The sequence below is a fragment of the Cryptomeria japonica genome, chromosome 11 (genome assembly GCF_030272615.1).
Source record: "Cryptomeria japonica chromosome 11, Sugi_1.0, whole genome shotgun sequence".
NCBI classification, from domain to species: Eukaryota; Viridiplantae; Streptophyta; class Pinopsida; order Cupressales; family Cupressaceae; genus Cryptomeria; species Cryptomeria japonica.
In genome coordinates, this window is record NC_081415.1 from 64,455,449 (window position 1) to 64,471,761 (window position 16,313).

Consider the following 16,313-nt stretch of genomic DNA (forward strand, 5'->3'; position numbering starts at 1 on the left):
GGTAGGTAGAGTTACAGAGGTTTCAGAGGAAACAGAAGATGGTTGGGACATATTTTTGGTTGAAAAAGAGAAACAAGAAAAATATAAGAATCCCAAGCCTATTAAGGTATATCAGAAAGATAAGGACAAAGGGAAAGGGAAAATTGGTGGACCTCTAAGCATAAAGGTTAAAGATAACCTACCTCCACCTGTAAAAATTACAATCCCTGAAAAACAATCGGCAGCTGAAAGCATGGATGCAGAGGATATCAATACAAATCCTGAAGTCCTATTCACTGTAAATGTTGATACCCAAAAGATCAACATAAGAGTTGATAAAGACCTAAGTGAAAAATCAGATATGGCTAAAGAGCCTCTGGTAACAGGAAATACAAAGCAACCGACAGCGGATACAGTGAAAAAGATGGAATCTGAAGCACAAATAGAGAAACCAACAGAGCTAAAGGCTCCAAAACAGATGCCACCGGTAAGCAATGAAGTAGGAAAACCAGTGCTAAAGGAAATGCAGACACAAACTGACCTGCTAGAGGTCAATACAAGCATGGTCACTTCCACCAGTACTCAGTTTTTTGGGTCACCATCAAAGTCAACAAATGTGACTGAGGTATTACTTGAATCCATCAAGAAAATAACTGACTATAGTTCTCAAGCTTACAACGCAATAGATGATTCAATACCAATTTTGAAGATAATCGCTCCTGATTGTATTATAGATAATAAAGATTCTTTAGGATAGTTGGATACATTATGTAAATACATTTCTGGAAATATTGAGAAAATAAAGTTAGAATCTGTAAAGGACATTGTAGAAAAGGAGAAACAGAAATTCTTTGAGGAATAAATTAAGAAGTGTAACAGAGACTTTGACACATTTCTACCAAAACTGTGTAGTTTGTTAAAAGAGTACAAAAACCTGTACAAAGACACATGCAAAACAAACTTCCTGACTGTAGATATAGACAAGAAAATAAGCAAGACACAGGAAGAGATAAACAAGCTTGCAGACAATTTTGTCAACTCACCAGATTCACTATCTGTTTTTGAAGATAAGTTAGAAAATTTTGAGGCAGAATTACTTAAATAGGAGAAAGAGAAAGAGATAATAATAAATAAGGCAAAACACTTGAGATCTAAATTGAGTCCAAGATTGGACTATCTAGCATCTCTACGGAAGGAAATATCAGGGGCATTAACACTGAGAAGTAAAACACCGGCAGAGCAATTACAGCATCTCACCGGTACTGTGAAGAGGACTGAAACAACAATAAAAGATAGCAAAAAGTTTATGGATAGTATAAACTTAATTTTGGACGATCTTTTTTAGATAATAACTACCCAACTACAAGGTTGAGGATATGGACCGGTATAACTACAAACTCTACTAACATCTTGACAACCTTTGTCATTGATGCCAAAGGGGGAGTAGTAGGATGAGAAAATTCAAAGACAGGAATCATATGCTCATGGGGAGCCCCTCATATTTTTGGTAAATTTTTTGGTCTACACATTTCTGGACACCTTTTTGAAATTTCTCATGAGTGTTGCCATCAATGCCAAAGGGGGAGATTGTTGGCATATGGACACTCCAATGAGACATTGTGTGTGATTGAAGGTTTTGTCATTGATGGCAACCTTGCAATCCTATGGCACCGGCAAAACATCACACTGGAAAAGCATTATTCAAGCAAGATAGTGCACTGGCATCAACAAGATCACTCTACATCGGCACCAGCAGCGACATAGAAGAAAAGATGTATACCAGCACAGAGGCTGACAAATTTTTTTGATATGTAATATTTTGTTTATTATTGTAAGCCGACTTGGCAAATTGTAAAATGACTCTTGTATATAAAGAAGATCATTGTAGACAATTAAAAAGGTAAGTAAGCGAACAAAAAAGGAAAATTATTAGGCAGACCTAATGTGCGAATTATAGGTCAAGGGTATATGTAAAGAATAGAGTTAGAACCGGTACTGAATCTGGCATTGGAGATGCTATTGTAAAGCAATACAGATCATTGGATTAGTATAATCCTCATTGTAAGTCAGTGTGACTTCTCATTGAGCAGTGAGCTCTAGGCAATTGGCCTTCCTGCATGTGGAGGCCCCTATTGTAAGTAATATTCTCTTATTGGCGAGTAAGTGAATATTGTGGGTCACAAATCCCACCGATGTTTTTCCCACACTGGGTTTCCTCATTAAACATCTTGTGTTATGGTGTTGTTTTCATGTGGATGTTTTTGATTCTGTTTATTACATTAATTCTTGCATACCGGTACACTACTACTTTATGTTCTGTATGTTTTAACTTAAGAAAATCTGACTACCGATTAGATACTGATTCACCCCCCCCTCTTTGTATCTGTGGGAACCCTAACAGAGATCACTCTCATAATGAGAGCCTCTCACTCTAAGGTTGTCAAACTCCTTCCACCCCCAAGACCATCCTACGCTCCCAAGAGTAGGAGGCCTTGGATACTCCCAAATCACATGAAAAAAGCATAAAAGAAATAAAAGAAAGATCACATAATATTTTCACAAAGGAAATACAAGAAAACAACATTTACATACAAGCAATCTTTTAAACATAAATATTTAACCTGGAAGGAAGAATCTGAACCAACCTTCAATCTTCCCAAAGGTTTGCCTGAACTAATTTAAGGAAGAGCAGCCCAATTCCACAATTCTTTCCTCCAACACTTAGCCAAAAAACTTCTATCCTGAAACTATTCTTTTAAGAAATTGCTAGATCTTCAAAGATGGAGAGTGGGTGATTGGCTCACTAAGCTTCAATCCCTAGCCTAAGAAGGCTTCTCTCACTCCTTCCAACCTCTTGGATAGAGTGAGGGACTCCCATTGGTTGGTCTTCCCTAGGTCTTACACCCTCCCTAACCAAGGAACCTAGAGAAGGGGAATCAAATGGGGAAGAGGGATTACACCTATCAAAATGGTTATCTTACCAAGGATGGCACTCCTATAGATGGAATTCGTCTGTCTTGGGAAAACCACTTTTTTTGGGTGGTTAAACAAGCCCTAGGGGAAAGACACATGGCCAAATTTGGCCTTCACCCATAGGTACCCCATGAGGCCTAATAAAAATGCTCTGAAATTGACTCTAGGAGTTGATTTAACCCTTAGAAAGTCTACCTAAAGTTAACCAATAAGTCAACTCTGAGTTGACCCTCCTTGTGGCTCACTAACCTAGATTTCTTGGTTCCTCCAAGGATAATTAGGAGATAAAACAATTAACCAAAAATAAAACTCTCCGAAAAGGTGACATGACAATTGCCAACACCACATACAACATATGTGTCTAGTGACACTACAAAAAATTCCACATCACAAATACACACATGGCAATTGTCCCTTGAACTATTTAATCAATTTAATAAATACAATTACACAAATGCAACATTTTGCGTTTACGAATAAAATACAATACATATGGGGTGTTGTCTCTCCAAATAGACAACCCCTGGTTTTATGAACGCACATAGGCGTAGGCTTGATTCTCCATAATATTTCCATGGTCACATGGATAATTTCCTGCGCATCTCAATTTAAACATTAGTACTTTCCAATATCCTCATATAATATAAAACAAGTATTAAGAATACAATACAATCATTTTGCATAGAATTGACATTATACAATACAATTGCCACATATCAAAGCAATTCACATAAGCAATTCATCATAATCCTCATAATTTAATCCATTTATAAGATATGCAAACATATTTCTAGCATCATAATAAAATCCTACAATTTAGATAATGACATACATTGTCTCAATGCTACCCTATTCTAGGATCATATAAAATTCTATATCACAAAGCATAGAAATGAAGCATCAATATATATCAATATTATCAAATTTGTGGGATCTTATATAGTTCCATATCCATAATGCATAAAAATAAAGCATCCATAATAGTTCCAACATGAAAATCACTTAAAAGATAGGATGGGTAAGGGTAGGGCCTCACACTTCACCATTTTCTCCTCATGCTTTGGTAACTAATCATTATCGACAAACGTCATGGACTCGATCCAAGCGACTTGTGTTATATCTTCAGGGGTGAAATTTCCTTTAGCATTAATTTTCTCCATGTATAGCCTGAAAACCTTTATTGCATCCTACGTGTTCAGCCCACAAATCCCCAACTGCCAATCATGGTCAAGATTAACCACTTTGTTGTCATTAGCTAAACTACATTGGAGGTCCTGGAGTTCATACAAAGAAGTCTTGGCATCAAAAATCATAGATTTGAAGGTGAGCACCCACCACATTATGGTCTTCTCCAACACGAAGAGTTGGCATTCATCTGTTACCAACTTGATTGAATGCTCTGTCAGGAATCTGGTAACTCCATACTCTTCTATTTTAGTGAACATAGGCAAGACATTTTCCCATTTATGTTCCTCTTTCTCCCATGGTGAAATTTGGTTTTGAAGTTCTGCAATGAGGCTCTGCATCTCATCACATAACTTCTGGGAGTTTGTGATATACTTTTCTCCGTCTTTAATTACTCCTTCAATCCATCTCTCCACAGCCTCTGCAATGTTTTTATCTCGATGAACTTGACTCATTAGCTTTTTATTCTCTAGTGAAGTAGGATCAAATCTCTCTGTAGCATGGGATATAGCTAGAAGTGCTCCAAAGCAACCGATGCTATCAATGAATTGAGCGAGAATGTTTATATGCCACTTTAGCTTTCTCTTTTCACGCCCGTCTTTCTCCGACCTGGTGAGCATTTTCTTTGCCGATACCTAGAAGAAATGATTATTTGAATCCCTACTCATGTTTCCGAGCTCCACCTTAGTGATCTCAAAATCTTCTGCACTAACTTCCTTGTCTTCGTCCTTGGGCTTGTATGAGGCAATCTCGACAACCCACTTTCTGGTTCCTTCATCATTATCCAGTCAAACAATTGTTTTGAACCTTTTTGGCTTGGGGCCCTTCTCTATGTACTTAACTACCATGTCCTAAATTGGAATGGTCATGGGAATGAAAATCCATTTTTGTTTACCAAAGTGGTTAGCCACTTAGGGGTTACACTGGAACTGATTTCTCCTCTGATCACTTTGGAGGGTGATGTCATGGCTACGGTAATTGTATGGGAATCCATGGTATTGATGATGTCACTGTCAAGATCTTCAACTTCAAATATCTGAGCATCAAGAATCTTATCCTTCACCTCTGTATTTTTGGTTTGGTTGATTCTTCTCTGAGAAGCACTTCGTGACCTAGTATGTCAAGGAGTAGAGAAGTCCAAAGACGGATTAGACTTGTGCCTAATGTGAGATGGTTTTTTATCCTTACCTGCATGAACAGGCATAGAAGTATGATTAGAAAAACACTTTGGTGAACGCAAAGTAACCTCACTATTTCTCATAGAGTTAGACTTGGCGCCTAATTTCATTTCTTTCTTCTTTTCAACCCATTCTACGGTTCTCTCCAAAACCCTTTTTATTTTTAGCTATATATCGTCCTCTTCTTCCCCATCCCAGTTGATACAAGACACTTCAATTTCAGCTTGGACTAAGTATCCAGGTTCAAATAGTTCTAGATAATCTTCTTCAAGCCCATTTATGTCAAGCTTTACCTATAGTGAAATGACTTGCTCCAACACCATTCTCATGTTTGCCCTTTTGACCTCGAGTTCATCACTACAATTCTCCTAGAAGTCCTCTAATTGTGGAATTGGGAGATACACAAATAGACCAAGACTTTGGGAGAAACCCTTATTATCAAAGCATTTTCTTTCATGGTATAGTGAGAAATTGAAGTTTTTCAAGTCCACTCCAATGCTCAAAGTATCTAACATTGAACTGCAGGATAAAATCTCCAACTAAATAGGGAAATGGTACTCCCTTCTATCCCTGGGCTAAACCTTCTTAATCACGGTATCCAGTTGCCTACAAATCTCTGCTAAAACAAAACAATCTAAATAAAAATGAGGAAGCTTGAAGGGCTCTTCCTCAAAACCACCTACTCTTATGTATTAAAAGTGAGGGAACTGGATAAAGAAGCTACCAAATCTCTTCACCAATGCCTGTGCATCCTCAGACATCCTCTTCATTTTCATGTTCTTTAATTCATAGCACAAATCTCCCAAGAAGGCATTATGTACTCTCCTAAAGTCTTGCAAGGCATTATCCTTTTGTAACATAAGGTAAAATTCATATATAAAGACCTCTCCCTCAGTGAGCTGCCTAGGTATTCCTACTATCTCCTTAACACATGCCAAACAATATATAAGATATGAGGACATGAAGAATTTCTACTTAAACTATCTAGCCATACTCAGCTGCTCCCTCATGGAATTGGCAATCAGCTCTACCCAATCAAGGTATTGCTTTCCTTCTAATACCATCTGCACATAGCAATAAATCCAGTCATCGAAACTATAGGCTTCCGCCAAGCGTTTGACTCGGTACAATAGTAACATGAAATCATGAATGTGAGGAAGCATATGGTTCTTGTTGGGATTCTTGGGCAATCAGGAACCACCCCTTTGGGGAACCTTCAACCAATATTTTGCTACATTATTCTGGTGTCTGGTTCTATCTGTGTTAAACTTAGTGGTTGACTGGATGGGAGAAAATTTTGAGAACTAGTAATGAGGTAGTTTGAAAATAGAGGAAATTACCTCGCGGTTAATGGCAAGGAGGGTTTCACCATTATCTCTCCTGATGGTTTCAAAAATTGGATCGTACCTAGCAATACATTCTCTAACCAGTTATGGGCAAGGGATAGCTGGGGGGAAGGCTATTGCCTCTATGAGACCACTACTCAAAACTTCCACACCAAAGGAACCTTCAATTCCCTTGAACACCCTTTCCTTTAAAACTTCAAGATTTTCCCCTTTTAAGTCTGCATCACTGACTATGGGCTCTGTACATGCAAGACTAAAAATTTTCCAAAAAAGGTGCAATTTGGACTTCATAATTCATAAATGACAAGCCTTATTTCCTCAACAAATCTTACTACGAGAGAAGAAAAGTAGGTAAAAATCACTGGAGAGGACAGGAAATGAACTCACCTTCACAGTTGAGATCAATTAGATGACTACCAGCAAACAAACCATTTATCCAAGAAAAATAACTCCGCAGCAATGAGGAACAAATTTTCAGAGAATTAATCCTTTCATACCTTATAGCAAAAGCGATGATATGGAATTATTAAGTGCATTAATTCCAATCTTCATTTTAAATGTGTTGAGCTTATGGATTGGACATCGCACGCACGCATTGAATGCATGGTGGCATTTTTGAAGCAATCGCTAGTTCCCTAAATGATTACTTGCTTCAAAAACTTAAACAGTTGACGTCACCCAAGATATGGTTTGCCCTTCCTCATACTTGGCAATAAGTGCACCATCAAATCTTTTAGTTCATGGGACCCACCAGATTTGAACATGTATGAACATTCTGAACAGACTTCATTGGGGTTCAGGTAGTTCAAGGCATACACCGCGTCTAGGAAAACTCTCTTCTGAAAGGATTAACTATGCTAAGTGTTGTTGACCCTTTGAACCATGTTGAACATGTTGAACATGCACAAACCATTTGAACTAGGTTCAAGGATTTCAACACCTGGAGAGAGATGATATAAAACATTACCGAACACGACCACTAAAAGAGCCGCTGCAAAACACTTTAAGTGAATGTTAGTATGAAAAACTCCTAGACACCTAAGAACCTGCAGAACCTAAATGAACCTTATGAACCTGCTTCAAAAATGGTTCAATGAGTTCACGGAGTTCAAACCAATCATTAAAACTTGGCATTTCAGATTTAAAGACAATCTACAAACGGATTAAGGATTTGAACCGAGGAATTCCAAGAAAGACAAGGACTTTGAATAAAATTTTATAGGGTGATTTACTCCTGTTATGAAGGATAAATGACAGAGTAACAATAACATACCATCATTTCCTGGATCTTCCTATATTGCTTGTACGGGAACGTTGCAGACCAAATTGGTGGTGAGTGATGAAGAATTGATTCCCTTAAAGATACAGAAGGTTCCAGGTACTTTAAAATTATTATTATATATAATGTAATTGTAATTTACTTACTAATCACTCATTTTGGACTAATTATACCATGATTTTTTTGCAGGAAATGATATTTTTTATAAAAAACTTAATGACATTGCATTGTAGATGTTTAAGCCCACCATACGTAAAAGGTGGAACATCATATGTGAAATAACCCTAATCCACTATTTTTATTTCACATCATTTCTAGAATAGTTTTCCTTTGATCCATTTCTTGAACTATATTGAAGGTAGCTTCAGTTCATTTTTGAATCTAATATGGTTGTTTTTGCTTAAAAGGTGGAATGACCAAGAAAATAGGTTAAAAGAAGTTCTCACAAATCATATGGTTGAGTTGTTCGGAAATGAAACATTCAACAAAACCAAGCTCCTTGAAAAAGATGGCACATATCTAAAGTATGTGAGGGACCAATACAAGACACATTTAGAGAAGAACCTAAAGTGTGAGCGTCCCCCCATGATTCCAGAGAGGGAGTGGAAGGACCTGATTTTGGATGCCAAGGAGAGAATTGAAAGGAAAAAAGGAAATACACCAACAAACACCAAAAGAAGGTATGGGATACTATTAATAATGTAATTATGTACTAATTACTCTTTATATTTATATAATCTAACATATTTCAAACTTTTCATAGACTGAGTGACACATCAAAGGCAACCAAGGCAAGACAAGAAAAGCATGGGCAACACAAACTCGACTCTAGTGGTTATATGAAACTTGCCACACGAATTGTAAGTATTAGTAAATGAAATATCACATCAACATATTTATAAATTGCAAACAATTTTTTTTATATCAAACAATGAAAGAAAAATTCACGATAACAAGCAAAAATGTAGGGCTCTGAATTCAATAGAGCGCCCATAGAAGATGACAAGAGAATTTCCTACCAACAAGGCTATACAATCATGGCTAAATAGGTACAAGAATTGAGTGGGTAAACACAAGATTCTGGTGCATCCATCACATAGGTAATTAAGCTAAATGAAAATTGTTTCAAATTGAATACTTTACCAATAATCTAATTGATGTTGAGTTCCAACATAAAGTGACAGTATTTGTTTTAAATAAGCAAGCAATGATAACAATGTGCATGACATTGGAATGCAGCCTGCTAATCATGAAACATGACCTGCACATGAAGGTCCGGATGTCCACCCCAGTAGTGGAGGTATTCATTTTCTATTCAAATTTATTTATGTAATTATTAATACAATTAAACATCTTAAATTGTAATTAGTGTAGTAATTAATGTAACCTTTTTTGTTAACATTTTAGAGCATGTAGTCGGTGGTGACCAAGTGGAGCATGATCCAGGTACACAACATCAGGTAAAGAGGACCACTTATATTCCTTTAAATAAATTTAATTGCAATTGGTGTTCAAAATTAATGTAACCTTTAGTATTTCAACTCCAGAGGATCTAGAGGGTGTTCAACATGTTGAGGTTGAGGCTTGAGAAAATGATGTGGCCCCATCAGGTAAAGAGCGTCATGGTTATGTTCTTTAAATTAATGAAATAATTGTAATAATAATAATAAATGTTTTTAATTTTACCCATTTCTTTGTTATTGCAGAGGACCCCCCTTCACTTCAGTGTCCTCATCATCAGTATAGGACTAGGAATACACCGAGATCACGAGAAGAGGGCAAAACAATTGAAGAGGGGGGAAATGATGAAGAAAACAATGCTGCACTTATACTTTACATAGCTTATAAGAATTTTTTTTTTTTTTAACTGATTGTAATATACCTTATTTGATAATGACTGATTTTTATTTGTTAATGAATGTAATTATGTGCTAATGAATGGTTATAAATGATATGTGTTAATGAATATTGATGAATGTTGCGTGTTAATCAATGTTAATCAATGTTATGTGTTAATGGATATCATGTGATATTAATGAATGAATGTTATATTTTATTAATGGTAGAAAGAATGAATGAATGTTAGATGTTAACAGGGAATTTAGAGTGATGTTAGGGGGGGAGGGGCTAAATGAGCTTCCACCTTCACGTTGTTGGCCCTGTTAAGTAGAGAATATTAAACTATTCTCGAAACAAAGTGAAGCTTAATTAGATAACACAATTTTCAATATTTCATTATGTTGCACAGTTAATCTTATTGAAAAATGTATATTGAATCTTAATTGTAGGGCTCAACAGAGCCAATACGAACAACAACACCACAAGTAAGTGGTTTGTTTTTTAAGTTTTTTTTTTCATGAAAATCTGGGAAGGTTCATTTGCAGTGTTATGTGTAACTGTGAAGGTGAGAAATTTATATTTGTTGTGTTTTGACATTTATTTTTTGTTCCAGGTGGATGGCTTGGAAGAGGTCAATGATTACTATCAAAACATGGGTTGCTTTGATGAACTCATATCTGTGTTTGTGATGGGAAACAACACTGGAAGGAACTTACATATTTATATATTCAAGATGATGAATATGATAATGTTGCCACTACTATCATGAACCATTCTCCAGAGGCATGGGATCATATGCAATTCAGAGATGTTGTAGTTAAAGTGGCCAATGTTGAATTGTACTACAAAGTTGTACACTTTTATTTGCAAGAACACCCAAGTCTTATTAATGACCTCTTGAATGTCCTTTCCCTTAGGGTAGACCAGAGATGAGTGGTTGATATCATGCGTAAGGTATGACTCTCAACTCTTTTATTAAGTTACTATTTTTAGGATTACCGCGATGTCTTTGACTTGGGTATTAATTTTTTCTAGATGCTCTCTTTAGCAGCTATTTGGTTTGGAAAAATTTCATGAGTATCTTTTGTTTTGTTGTATTTGTTATCCATGCTGGACATTTGTGTCTTGTGAAGTCGTACATGGTTGCAGTACAGAGAAACAATGTAGGTCTTGTTAATGAGGCTTTGAATGAAATTTATTTAGAAAAGGAAGATTATGATAGGCTTCAAGAATCTATAGATATGCACGATAACTTTGATCAGATAGGGCTTTCTTAGAGGGTGAGAGAAACTTCTCTATTGGTTCTTTCATTTAAGTTAAATTCTTCCCAATAGAGCATGTTCCATCAGTATATGTTTCACCACTGATTTCTTCAAGCATCGGGGTGGCTCAAAGTAACACATACTGATCGCTTTGGTTATACCGATGTAACTAGCTTCATCACCATGAGTCTTCTTGATAAAGTCTTCGCTCTGCTCAATTAGTTCGCTCCTTAATCGGGTATTGAGGTAATCTGAACTGAAACATACCAAACAGAAAAGTCTTCCTTATAGAGTATGTTCCATCAATATATGTTTCACCGATGATTTCTTCGAGCGTCGAGGTGGCTCAAAGTAACACATATCGATCTCTTTGGTTATACCGATGCAACCAGCTTCATTGCCATGAGTCTTCCTGATAGTGTCTTCGCTCCGCACAATTATTCTACTCCTTCATTGGGTATTGGGGTAATCCAAAATGAAACATACCAATAAGAAAAGTATTCCCAATAGAGTATGTTCCATCAGTATATGTTTCACTGACGATTTCTTCGGGCGTCGGGTGGCTCAATGTAACACATACCGATCACTTTGTTTATACCAATGAACTCTTATTTTTGCCACTCTTATCGGTATGTCTTATCGATACCCTCATCGGCTATCGGCAAGAAAATTCTCCACTACTGCCACTAGTGTTTACTATGCCAATGGGTCATATCGGTATAGTTTTTCCCAATGCATCAATTCTCCTCAACTTTTCTCCTTGATCGGTATAACTTCTTCCTATGTGTGCAACTCTACCTTGCTATGCTCTCTCATCGGTATATGGTATCCCGATGCAAAATTGGTCTTGGTTAGTTTAAGTGCCCTCATTGGTATAACATATCGATAATGTAAAATTTTAATCATTTTCAACTCCTTCTTTAAGATACAAAAATTGATAATGGATTTAATACAATCGGAATGAAAACTTTGTTCTGCATGGGAGCTTTACCCTTTCTAATAATTACTTGTGCACTTTGATCAATCCCAAGAACCTATTTTCCAGACCTCCTCACCTCAAAAGGAAACCTAGAGTGCTTCATCTTGTCTCAATGCCACCCTCAATATGCCCACCTGATGGTTGAATCTTTGGAGAGAAGTCACAAATGGATGGAGATTGTCACTACAAGATTGCACGTACACATGAAACCCAATAGTAACTATTCTTATGGAAAAAGTGCTCAATATATAAAAGGAAATTATAGAAAAGTAGCATTTTTTAGAGCATAATTAATTTGAAAAATTATGTGCTAAAATGTTGCACTTTCTAAAAAGGATAATATTTACAAGGATACAATGGAAACTAGTTCTCAATCGGGTGATTGTGAACTTGCAGAGGAATTGCTGATATATTTTGTGGAACAGGTATACAATTGGTAAAACATATAGTTGGTTGTTCTCTCTCATAGGCTAAATTATATTTCCAATTTTCATTTTGGATTGGGGCTTTGAAATGGGGGTTACTTTTACATTTGGAACTACAGGGCAAGAAAAAATTCTTTGCTTCATGCTTGTTCATATGCTATGACTTACTCAGACCAAATGTGGCTTTGGAACTTGCCTAGATGAATAATATGATTGACTTTGTGTTTCCATACCTACTTCTGGTTCTTGATATACTCTGATGATTCTGTGAATATTTTAATTTTCTCTTTAATAAACATTTTAAATATTTTCTAGAATTAAATACCTAATATTCAAAAAAATTCTTTGTCAAAGTTCATTCGAGAATACATGACAAAAGTTGATGAGCTTGTCAAGGACAAGTTAGAGGCTATCCAAGAAGAGAAATCCAAGGCGAAAGAAGAGGAAGATCTTGTTGATCAACATGTAATCATTTTTCTTAATTGAGCCTCAACGAGCACTTGTTCTACTCTACTAATGGTTTTCAAAAATTCAAATAAATATGTGCCTATTTTGTTTACAGAATATGTATGCTCAGCTTCTTCCCCTTGCTTTGCCAGCACCTCCAATAGCATTTTAAGAGCATAATTAAGGAAATTATAGAAAAATAGCATTTTTTAGAGCATAATTAAGGATATTATAGAGAAATTATGTGCTAACATATTGCGCTGTCTAAAAAGGATAATCTTTACAAGGATGCAATGGAAACTAGCTCTCAATCGTCTAATCGTGAACTTGCAGAGGAATTGTTGGTGTATTTTGTGGAACATGTATACAATTGCTAAAATATATAGTTGGTTGTTCTCTCTCATAGGCTAAAGTATATTTTGAATTTTCATTTTGGATTGGGGCATTAAAATGGGGGGCTTACTTTTGGAATCGGAATTGCAGGGCAAGAAAGAATGCTTTGCTTCATGCTTGTTCATATGCTATGACTTGATCAGACTAGATGTGGCTTTGGAACTTGCCTGGATCAATAATATGATTGACTTTGTGATTCCAGACCTACTTCAGGTTCTTAATATACTTTGGTGATTCTCTGAATATTTTAAGTTTCTCATTAATAAACATTTTAAATCTTTTGCAGAATTAAATAGAGCTAATATTCAAAAAATTTCTTTTTCAAAGTTCATTCTAGAATACACGACAAAAGTTGATGAGCTTTTTAAGGACAAGTTAGAGATTGTCCAAGAAGAGAAATACAAGGAGAAAGAAGAGAAAGATCTTGTTGCTCAACAGGTATGCATTTTTCATAATTGAGCCTCAAGGAAGACTTGTTCTACTCTATTAACGGTTTTTAAAAATTTAAATAAATATGTGCCTATTTTGTTTACAGAATATGTATGCTCAGCTTCTTCCCCTTGCTTTGTTAGCACCTCCAATAGCATTTTGAGAGCATACTTAAGGAAATTATAGAAAAATAGAATTTTTAAGAGCATAATTAAGAAAATTATAAAAAAATAACATTTAAAAGGAAATTATAGAAAATTATGTGCTAACATATTGCACTGTCTCAAAAAGATAATCTTTACAAGGATGCAATGGAAACTAGTTCTCAATCGGGTGATCATGAACTTGTAGAGGAATTGCTGGTGTATTTTCTAGAATGGGTATACAATTGGTAAAACATATAGTTGGTTGTTCTCTCTCACAAGCTAAAGTATATTTTAAATTTTCATTTTGCATTGGGGCATTGAAATGGGGCTTACTTTTGCATTTGGAACTGCAGGGCAAGAAAGAATGCTTCACTTCATGCTTGTTCATATGCTATGACTTGATCAAACCAGATGTGGTTTTGGAACTTGCCTGGTTGAATAATATGATTGACTTTGTTTTTCCATTCCTACTTCAGGTTCTTGATATACTTTGATGATTCTGTGAATATTTTAAATTTCTCTTGAATAAACATTTTAAATCTTCTACAAAATTAAATAGATAATATTTTAAAAAAATCTTTTTCAAAGTTCATTCCAGAATACATGACAAATGTTAATGAGATTGTTAAGGACAAGTTAGAGGTTGTCCAAGAAGAGAAATCCAAAGAGAAAGAAGAGAAAGATCTTGTTTCTCAATAGGTATGCATTTTTGTTACTTGAGCCTCAAGGAGCACTTCTACTCTACTGGTGGTTTTTTAAAATTCAAATAAATATGTGCCAATTTTTTTTACAGGATATGTATGCTCATCTTCTTCCCCTTGCTTTGCTAGCACCTCCAATAGGATTTTAAGAGCATAATTAAGGAAATTATAGAGAAATAGCATTTTTAAGAGCATAATTAAGGAAATTATAGAAAAATAACATTTTTAAGGAAATTATAAAAAAATTATGTGCTAACATATTGCACTATCTAAAAAGGATAATCTTTACAAGTATGCAATGGAAACTAGTTCTCAATCAGGTGATCGTGAAGTTGCAGAGGAATTGCTGGTTTATTTTGTGGAACAAGTATACAATTGGTAAAACATATAGTTGGTTGTTCTCTCTCATAGGCTAAAGTATATTTTGAATTTTCATTTTTGATTGGGCATTAAAATGGGGATTATTTTTGCATTTGGAACTGCAGGGCAAGAAAGAATTCTTTGCTTCGTGCTTGTTCATATGTTATGACTTGCTCAAACTAGATGTGGCTTTGGAACTTGTTTGGGTGAATAATATGATTGAATTTATGTTTCAATACATACTTCAGGTTCTTGATATACTCTGATGATTCTGTGAATATTTTAAGTTTCTCTTTAATAAACATTTTAAATCTTCTACAAAAATAAATATGTGTCTATTTTGTTTACAGAATATGTATGCTCAGCTTCTTCCCCTTTCTTTGCCAGCACCTCCAATGACTGGCATGGGAGGTTTATTTTAGATAGGTATGAGTGGAATGGGAATGCCTCCCATGCCATCTTATGTTATGCCACCTATGGGTGGCTATTGATGGGATTGAAGAACTTAATGTGGGACACAATTCTTCAATCATAGATGGTTTTTTAAGGCTGGTCTTTGAGTGGAAAGATTAGACTGTCAAATTGTTTTTATTGTCATTTGGTTGGTTGATACAAAATAATGAATCTTTAGTATTATCATATTGGTCAATCAATTCAAATATTTCCATCCACCAAGCATCTAACACCTGAACCGTCAGATGCTTAGATTATCAAATTGTTTTTATTGTTGTTTGGTTGGCTGATACAAAATAATAAATCTTCAGTATTATCATATTGGTCAATAAGTGCAAATATTTCCATCCATGAAAAATCCAATGAGGATGTTGTATGTTCGACAACATCCTTGTCGAATAAGTAGTGTGGGGGCCGTCCGAATTTTGACACCCACCAAATTTATTCTGACGCCTGAATCATCACACATACAACATATTTGTCGGTGCAGATGCCCTGGTTGTCGTTGGAAGTTGTTGGAAGTTCGACAGACCCCCATAAAACATCTGATGAGGATGCTATATATCCAATGAGATCCTCGCCATATGGGCGGCCATGTTCACCATCGAAACATTACTTGGAAGTCGTTGGAATTCTGACAACTTATCAAGTTTTACCGATGGCTAAGCACAATCATGGTCATCATTGAAAGAGTCTTTGATAACTTCAGAATCTCGACGGTCTTGAGCACCATCAGAATTTCTGACTACATGTTTTCGATGACATATCTTGTCGGTAATCCAACAAATTGTAGTTGGAATTCCAACGAACTGTCGTCAAAATTTAGCCTCAAATGTACTAGTGACAAAACTATTTTGGATGTTGCAAGGACTATGCTGATTGAGGGAAATGTTCTGAAGATCTATTGGAGAGAAGCCATTAGCACTGTTGTTTACACAT

The 16,313-nt window shown here is 35.7% G+C and overlaps 1 pseudogene; it reads left to right on the forward strand.

Moving 5' to 3' along the window:
* Nucleotides 1-10,544: 10,544 nt before the first annotated feature.
* On the forward strand, nt 10,545-15,343 carry LOC131055102 (clathrin heavy chain 1-like; annotated as a pseudogene).
* The last annotated feature ends 970 nt before the right edge of the window (nt 15,344-16,313 follow it).